The sequence below is a fragment of the Syzygium oleosum genome, unplaced genomic scaffold (assembly GCF_021117445.2).
Source record: "Syzygium oleosum isolate NSW1041296 unplaced genomic scaffold, Sole_v2.1 Sole_v2.11, whole genome shotgun sequence".
Taxonomy (NCBI): domain Eukaryota; kingdom Viridiplantae; phylum Streptophyta; class Magnoliopsida; order Myrtales; family Myrtaceae; genus Syzygium; species Syzygium oleosum.
The window spans coordinates 5,724,017-5,733,084 of NW_026607495.1; the positions used below are offsets into that span (position 1 = coordinate 5,724,017).

The window sequence follows — 9,068 nt, forward strand, 5'->3', positions numbered from 1 at the left end:
CTAGCCATAATCAATGGTCAGCTAGAAACCCTGATCGAGACGCGGGAGTGTCGTCTCGATACGCGCGAAAATCAGAGATTCTAAAATTCGGAGACTTGATTACACTAGCGATTTAACTAGTGCACTTTCGATACCTAAACTTGAATTTCCGCAAACTAAGGGCGCGCATGGAATCCATTCTGGAGCAAAATTTCTGCTCCAGAATGCATTCCGGAACAGAAATGCGTTTGTTAAAAAATTTCCGGAACGCATTCCGGAGGAATTTTTGCATTCTGGAGCAAAAACGCGTTTGGTAAAAATACATTCTTTTTTTGGTTCCAGAATGAGTTTTTGCTTCCAGAATGTGTTTTGGGCCAAAAAAAAAAAGCTAGTTTTTGTAGCTTCTTGATTCCGGAATGTATTCTCCCTATTTTCTCACAAATTTTTTTTTCAGAAAATGCATAAAAATTGAAAAATTCTAGAAAAATTCATAAAAATTTCCAGAAAATAAAAAAAAAGTCAGATTTCGGGAAAATATGAAATTTGGTGAATTTTTTTTAAAAAAATAAAAAAAATCAAAAATTTCAAAACTTCACCGAATAGCTTAAAATACATATGGCCACCCACTTTGAGTGAAATTTTAATTTTTTGAGGTGCCCAAAAAAATCAAAAATTTCAAAACTTCACAAAATGGCTTAAAATACCTGTGGCCACCTACTTTGAGTGAAATTTTAATTTTTTGAGGTGCCCAAAAAAAAGAAAAATAATAATAAAATAAAAATTTTCAAAACTTCACAAAATGGCTTAAAATACCTGTGGCCACCCACTTTGAGTGAAATTTAATTTTTTTGAGGTGCCCAAAAAATTAAAAAATAAATAAATTTCAAAATTTCACAGAATGGCTTAGAATATCTGTAGCCACCCACTTTGAGTAAAATTTAAATTTTTTGAGGTGCCCAAAAAAATAAAAAAATAAAAAAATTCAAAACTTCACAAAATGGATTAGAATACTGTGTGGCCATCCACTTTGAGTGAAATTTAAATTTTTTTAGGTGCCAAAAAAAATTAAAAAAAATCAAAAATTTCAAAACTTTACAGAATGGCTTATAATACATGTGGCCACCCACTTTGAGTAAAATTTAAATTTTTTTAGGTGCAAAAAAATCAACAAATCAAAACAGATTTCTGCTCCAGCAGAATTAGTCATGTTTTACCAAACAGATTTCTCCTCCAGAAATCAATTTCTAGCAAGAATTCCAGAAATCAATTTCTGGCAAGAATTTGATTTCTGGAGCAGAATGGTTACCATTCGCACCCTAACATACCGGGCAGTCTATCGAAAAAACTAAGATTCCACCTAACCGTTCTAAAAACAGAAAATAACAATCAATATATTAAAAGTGCGCAACCAGATAATCATGAAGACGATAAACAACCAGCGACCTAACATCGTCTCTAAAAAAAAAATGCAATCAAAAGCCCTAAGATAAAGCCCTGATGGCTTATCCGATTTTTAAGAATTTTTTTTAGAGGGTTTTTCTCATTTTTCATTTTTTTGAGTTTTTTAACCTAAAATCTAGTGAAATTAAGCCCAAAACTGATTTCTAAACATTTCCTAATTTTCTGATTTTTTTGGAATTTTTCCGAATTTTTCTGAATTTTTTAATTTTTTTTGAATTTTTTTTGAATTTTTAATGTTTTAATATTTTTAATAATATAATAATTCCGGACCGGGTCCCCTGACCCGATCTGCCCGACACCTGACTCGGGATCCGCATTCCCACTCCTTTTCTATTTTTTATTCTTTTCTTGTGATTTTTTTTTTTTACTTTTTCTATTTGTTTATTACTTTTTCCTCCCCCTCTTCTCTTCTGCCATGCACTTCTGCCATGCACGTTCTTTTCTTTCCCAGTACCCCTTTCCCCGAGAGCTTCCCTCTTACACCCGGAGTTTCACCTCCGGCCACCCCTCGTCGGTCGTCGCGCCACCGCCGACGGCCACTACCCGACTATCACCGAAGCGATTCCGGCGACACCGTTATCACCGAAGAGACATACCAACTCAAACACCGCTCTAGCAAAATAAACAGCCAAAAACCAACACATGCACGCTAAAGATGAGGAGGAACACGCTGGCTAAGGCGGCCTCGAGCCGTGGGCTTCATCGATGCGGGAAAATCTCTCCGGTGGGAGGATGCGTATGTGAGACCAACTCGGACGATGCACGAACAGTGGCATAAAAACACAGGAAAAACACCAGATCAGGCACGAAATATCAATCCAAGCTCGAACGAAGCATAAAATGAAGATTACATAGACGGATCTTGGTGATATTGGTCTTGGCCTTCGTTCAGACGTTTTATCAAACAAGTGGTAGGCGAGTTCGGATAAAGGCTTAAAACTGGTCGTGAACGTGGTTTTTGGCTCAAATGTGATATGTAAAGTTCTAAACAACCATATTACACTAAAGAGCTATTTCATTTTACAAAAAGACTTTTAAAAAATCACCACGACCAGATTTGACACTCCAAGCTTAAACTGTTTCACTGAGACACTTTATCAAACATGTGCGGTACAACCGAGGAATGGGGTTACAGATCCGATTTTAGCAAAACTCATGGCGTGTTCTCGGTGTGAAACATTTAAAACAGCTTCTTTGAGTATCAAACAAGCACGAATATCCATCAATGGGGGCCGGGCGACCATCGAAATAGGCTCGATGTGCCCGGCATCCGAGAGGCGAGGGAAAAACAAGGGAGGCGCGAGTCTTACCTGGTCGTGAACGGCACGGAATCAACGATGGTGACGAGATGCGCAGCTGACTCTGCTCGTTTGCGGCAACTAAGCGCGATTTCTTCGATGATTTGATACCAAAACGGACGCTCTCGAAAAGAGGCGTTCGTTTAAGTGGATGATTCAAGGTGACGTGTGAGCGACCGAGAGGGGGACGAGATTTGCTGGTCACCGGGAAGGGACCGGAACGCTCTCGTCGAAGAAAGACCCCTCTATCAAGCCGAGCTCTTTCTCTCTTTTCTCTCCTCCCTGTCTCTGTTTTTTCTTCTCGGTAACTTCCACTGTTCTCCCTTTTCCTTCTCAATCTCCTATCCCCCCGTATCTCTTGCCAAGCCTCCTCCTTTTAGATTCCCGCCGGTCCTCTTTCTTTGGTGTCCCTCCAAAACGGTCTCCGATCAGTCAACGAAGCCAGCTCTTTTTCTTTCTATTTTCAGCTCAAAGTTGCCGTTGATCAACCTGCCCTCACTGCTCTGTCTCTGTTCTCTGTCTCTCTCGGAACTCTCGGTCTCGGAACTCTCTCTCTCTGCCTCTGCCCCCCCCCTCTGCTTTTTGTTCTGGCTTCTGTCCTGTCCCTCCTTCCCCCCAAAGCGTTGAACAACGCTGGGGAGAAGGAATAGTTCACGGGCTGGCCCTGGGAAAAGGGCCGGCCCGCGCGACAATAAAAAGGAAAGAATAAAAGATGGGCCGTGCGCAATAAAATAGGGAGAGAAAAAGAATGAGCCGGCAAACCCGACCAGGAAATCTTTTTTTTTTTTTAATTTGCATCCTAATAGGCCCTATTAATGCAAATGTGCCTAATGTCTATATGTCATGCAATTTAAGGAAAATATTTTTGTTTAGGGGTTAAAAATCAATTCCTAATTTTTCATGTAATTAAACCTTAAATGAGTAAGCAAAATTTAGGTGTCAACAAGTAGTCAGATACTTATAATTGATTTTGTAATTTCCAGTGAACTAATTCATGAAAATATTCTAGCAAAGGTGCATCGAATTATCATTAAACTGTGCATGCTATTTAGTTGTTAATTTAATTTAGAATTAGTATCAGTTTATCGCGTTTCTTGGTGAATCTGGGTAGCCCATCCTTTTTCTCCTCAAATTATTTGGGACGACTCTTTCAAGGAAAGACAGAACGGTAGCTATCTGATCGGTGGAACCGAAAGTCTTCATTCCTGGTTAGGTAAGACAAAGGAAAGGTAGATAGCGCGTTTCCGTTGACTTGCCGGCCAGCTCGTAAGGAAGGAACCTTCCTTTCATCCAACTGTAAGGAAGTCGTCGTCATAGCAGCTAACTCACAAAAGGAAGACATTGTGTGCCCTTCTACTCGTCTCAAAACCAAATAGCCTGAAATCAATTTCCCCATAACTTAGCATGGCTGAATCACTCCTTTTCAGCATCGCACAGGGTGTGCTAGGGAAGATAGCATCGCCGGTGTTCCAAGAAGCTGTCGCAATTTACAGCGTCGAAGATCAGATCCGTGAGCTTAAAAATACGGTGGCTGCTATTACAGCCGTGCTGTTAGATGCCGAGGAGCAACAGGCGAAGAACAACGGCCTGCAACAATGGCTTGGTCGACTTCGAGACGTGTTGTACGATGCGGAGGATGTGCTCGATGAACTCGAGTGCGAAGCCTTACGAAAGCGGGTAATTAGTCGGTACGGGGCGTCTTAGAGAAGGTACACCGCTTCGTTTCCCTCTCTAATCCGGTAATTCTCCGTGCAAAAATCAGTCATAGGATTAAGGAGATTAGGGAGACATTATCTAAAATTTCCATCGAAAAGGATCAATTCAATCTTAATGTGCGGAGTGCTGACAGTGGAGTGGCGCCTTTGCGATCACAAAAGATGACTTATTCGTTCATAAACAAGTTGGATGTCGTCGGAAGAGATGTTGATAAACAAAAGATAATTGAGATATTGATGCTGCCAGATGACAAAAATCTCTCGGTGATTCCTATTGTTGGAATAGGAGGTTTGGGTAAGACGGCCCTAGCTAAATTAATTTACAATGACGACAGTGTGAAAGAGCAATTCGAGTTGCGACTATGGGTGTGTGTACCTGAGGACTTTGATTTAAAAAAAAAACTATTGACGGTATCATCAAAGATGCAACTGGTCAAAGCTTGAGTAATCTTGATATTCAGCAATCACAAACATTTCTGCGAGACACCATCAAAGACAAGAAATTTCTGCTAGTCTTGGATGACGTATGGAGCGATGATCGTAGTAGGTGGGAAGAATTGAAAGCTTTGCTGATCGAAGGAGCCAGTGGAAGCAAGATAATTGTGACAACGCGCAATTCAAAAGTCGCTTTTATAATGGGTACCCATCCAACACATAATCTAGAAGGTCTTTCTCATGAAGACTCCGTGGCCTTGTTCAAAAAATGGGCGTTCGATCAAAAGGAAAAGCAACCACGTCTTGACCTCCTTGACATTGGAAATGACATTGTCATTAAATGTCAAGGAGTTCCTCTCCTTTTGAAAACTTTGGGGAGTCTAGTTTATACAAAGGATGAAGTAAGGTATTGGGCACGTATAAGAGATAGCGAGACATGGAAGTTAGTGGCAGAAGAAAATGACATTCTTCCGGTACTTAAGCTTAGCTATGATCATTTACTGTCCCACTTAAAACGATGTTTTGCCACATTATCTCTTTTTGGCAAAGCATGTGAAATCAATAGCCATGAGTTAGCTTGGTTATGGAAGGGTTTAGGACTCATTAGTTTAACAGGGGAAGAACTATCGTTGGAAGACTTTGGTGTTCAGTATCTCAACGAGTTGTGGAAGAGATCTTTGATCCAAGAAGTTGAAGAGTTCGACTCGACGTTATTTTTTAAAGTGCACAATCTAGTCCATTCTCTTGCAACGATTGTGGCACAACATGATTGCTCTAGTGTTGGCTTAAATACTACAGAAATTTCAGAAGGAGTTCGGTATGTTTCATTCTCTAGCACTTCGTTAGAGGGAATCTCAAATTTCAATGGAGTTCCACCTTTTCTAAGAAAGCCAACTTCAAAGAGGCTACGTGCAATAGTATTTGCCTCCGTCATTGATGATGAAGTTATTACTAGAGAGTTTGTTAGAACATGCATCTCTAAGTGTAACCACTTACGGTATCTGGATTTGGCGACTGGTAGTTTTGAGGAGCTGCCGAGTTCCATATGCAACTTGAAGCACTTGAGGACGTTATTACTCCATGACAACAAGCGATTGAAGAAGCTTCCAGATACCATTTGTGAGCTGCAGAGTTTACAACACTTGTCCCTCAATGGTTGCTCAGAGCTTGGCGATCTACCCAAAAATATGAAGAGGCTCGTCAACCTTACATTTCTATCCATAACAACAAAGCAGAAGAGTCTGCAAAAAAGTGGAATACAGTACCTGGAAAATCTGCAAATTTTGGCACTTGAAGGATGCCAAAATCTCGAAGTTTTGTTTGAAGGTGCTTAGACTAACTCGCCTTCGACGGTTGATAATTTTAGATTGTGGAAGACCAATATCTCTGCCTTTTGGGGAACTAATCGCCCTAGAGTTCTTGGAAATTCAAAATTGCGAGCTCGTGTTGACCAAGGAGAACAAGTCCAACTTTCCTTCTAATCTTCGTGCGTTGACAATATCTCAGTCTGAACAGGTGATGGAGCTGCTCCAATGTTTTAACGAATCTTCTCACACTTTGGAGTCCTTCACTGTCAGTAAATGCTTGAGCTTTACGGCTGTACCGGAATGGCTGCCCAATCGTCCATGTCTAAAATTTATTAGCTTGATCCAATGTCCCAATTTATTGTCTATGCCGCAAGAACTCCGGTCCCTTACTGCCCTCAAAAAATTATGGATCGATGATTGTGGTGAACTAAGCGAGAGATGTCAACCAACAACTGGTGAGGATTGGCCCAAAATCGCTCACATTCCTCAAATCCAACTTGATGGTGTAAAGGTACAATGGACGGAGGATTAGGTACGGATCTATCTATTTCTTCTTTGTTCTTACATGTAACATGCCCATATATTGAGATTCACTTATTTTTTCAATTGAATTGAAATTTAATTAAAGTACTGCTTAGAAAAAGAAAAAAATGATATGGAAAAAAAATATTTACTAAGATACAATCAACAATAGGTCATTACATTGCAAAAGGAATTAAATATTAGATAGTTATATTTAAAATAATTAACCAAATCAAATTTATCAAAAAAATAATATCTTAAACGCAAAGAAACGAGCAGTACATCTTCAGTTGATTTACTATTTAATCAAAACCTTGAAGTTTGCATTTAACATTGGATTTATACTTAAAACTACATACTCAATTCGTAACACTATCTAAAACTTTTAACTCAAACAATAAAACGAAAAACAACATTTCTATGCCGTGAATCCAGTTCCGTGCAGAGCATGAGAAGATTGCTACTCAAAATAATGTATTTTGAAAAATATGGGATAATCTTTGTTGGCAAGACACTTAATAAAGACATCCGCAAATAAAGATAATTTATCCAGTAAATCGATGTTTATTATAACTTGATATGCACGAAAAGTTAACGCATAGGGAAATCTATTCACTTTTAATTTAACTTTCCCATTTGAGAATAAATAATTTTCTCGATCTTATTAAAAAAACTATCGAAATGTCTTCAATTAATTTTTTAAAATCAATATAGTAGCACATGTCTAATGCTCACGATTCTTTATGGTGATGTGGTCCAACTTCTTATAACTAGACTGTTTTCATTTTTTTTTATAGTACTTTATATGACAAAAAAGCATAAAGCTAAATCCCAAAATTGCCGGGCCACCTTTGGAACTTTTCTATGCATCAATTCACCCATGCATGCTATTTTTTAAGATATAACATAAATGGCAAAAGAGGGAATTTAAGTGGCTAAGAATATTTCTACAAAATATGATGCCCTTTTCTCATTGGCTTGAATATGTGTAAAAAAATTAATTTGTCGTGAAAAATGGCCCGAGCGAAGCATGGGTCTGCCAGCTAGTGACATAGGATAGTAATACATAGGTCCTCAACTCAACAGTTACAGGGCTTGTTTATTCCCAATTAAGCAAAAGTAAAAAGGTTTTTCTGTTTTTGTTTTTCTCGCTAAAATTTAAAATGTTATTCGACTTTAAGAAAATAAATATATCTATGTATAAATCTGCTTGCTAATATTTACATGTTGTGAAAGTTTCATATATTTTGAATTAACAAAAAGTCAAATTGTGTACATCAAATGAACTAGATAGAGGTTATATATGGACCCTCCATTTTGATGTAACCTATCAATAGTAAATCAATTGGACACATGTACCTTTGTCACTTTGGAGTCGTGATATTTTGTTTTAACAGAAATTTTGAGGAAAACTTATAAGAACCAAAATTTCCACACGTTTTTATACAAACAAAACCTTCCGCACCAGCTTCTATTCAAAGGAATTTACAACCATGTAAAAATTAATTTTGCTAATGACTGAAAAATATTTTCGTAGTAGGAAATCTAAGAATGACTAATCCGCATGACACTGCAATCAGTGCCAGAATATTATGTCATAAATACTCTAAGCTCATTTCTTTTATTTTTCCCTTTTGACCGCAGATGAACTCCCAAATCTATTTGCCACGCCATGAGGGTCTCCGCAAACATTTGGACGTGCACTCAGCTACTACTCTCTCAATCTCTTTCATTTTCAGGGATGAAAAGAAAGGCCGTTGATATTGTACCTTTTTCTTCTGCCCCTTGAATAAGTGTAGTTCTTTATCCCTTATTTGTGTTTGTATTGCAAATTTCTCTATGGAGAGAACACCGTATTCGTGTTGTATGAGACCAACTGTAGCATTATCTTTGTCTGAATATCCTTAGAGCGATATATATCTTTCATTCATGGACAGTTAATGAAATCACGCCGCACCATCAAATCTTATTTATGGTATATTAGTTCTAGTTGCTTGATCATTTTATGATTATTTCACCAGATTATTTAAAGAGTTTCCGAGACATAATGCATTTAAAAAATCATATATTTTTTTCGCTTTTATTCTGTTTTACTTCTCTTCCACATAGGAAGATTACGTTTTTCTTTTCCTTTTGCTCCTGGGACTGAATCTTATGAAAATAAATGCACGGAGGCTAATTGCATGGACAACAACGTCTTTGTTTTATGCTCAGAGCCTTTATCAATTTTAATCCCTCACATATTTTTTGTTTGAACTCATGATTGTGTATGCTATGGTTCCTCATAAGTTTAGCACCTCCTGGGTTGCTTTCATGACTTCACTAGAGTGCACAGAACTGCCCAAATGGGA

At 38.2% G+C, this 9,068-nt stretch overlaps 1 pseudogene; it reads left to right on the forward strand.

Moving 5' to 3' along the window:
* Positions 1-4,018: 4,018 nt before the first annotated feature.
* On the forward strand, positions 4,019-8,706 carry LOC115665944 (putative disease resistance protein RGA4; annotated as a pseudogene).
* The last annotated feature ends 362 nt before the right edge of the window (positions 8,707-9,068 follow it).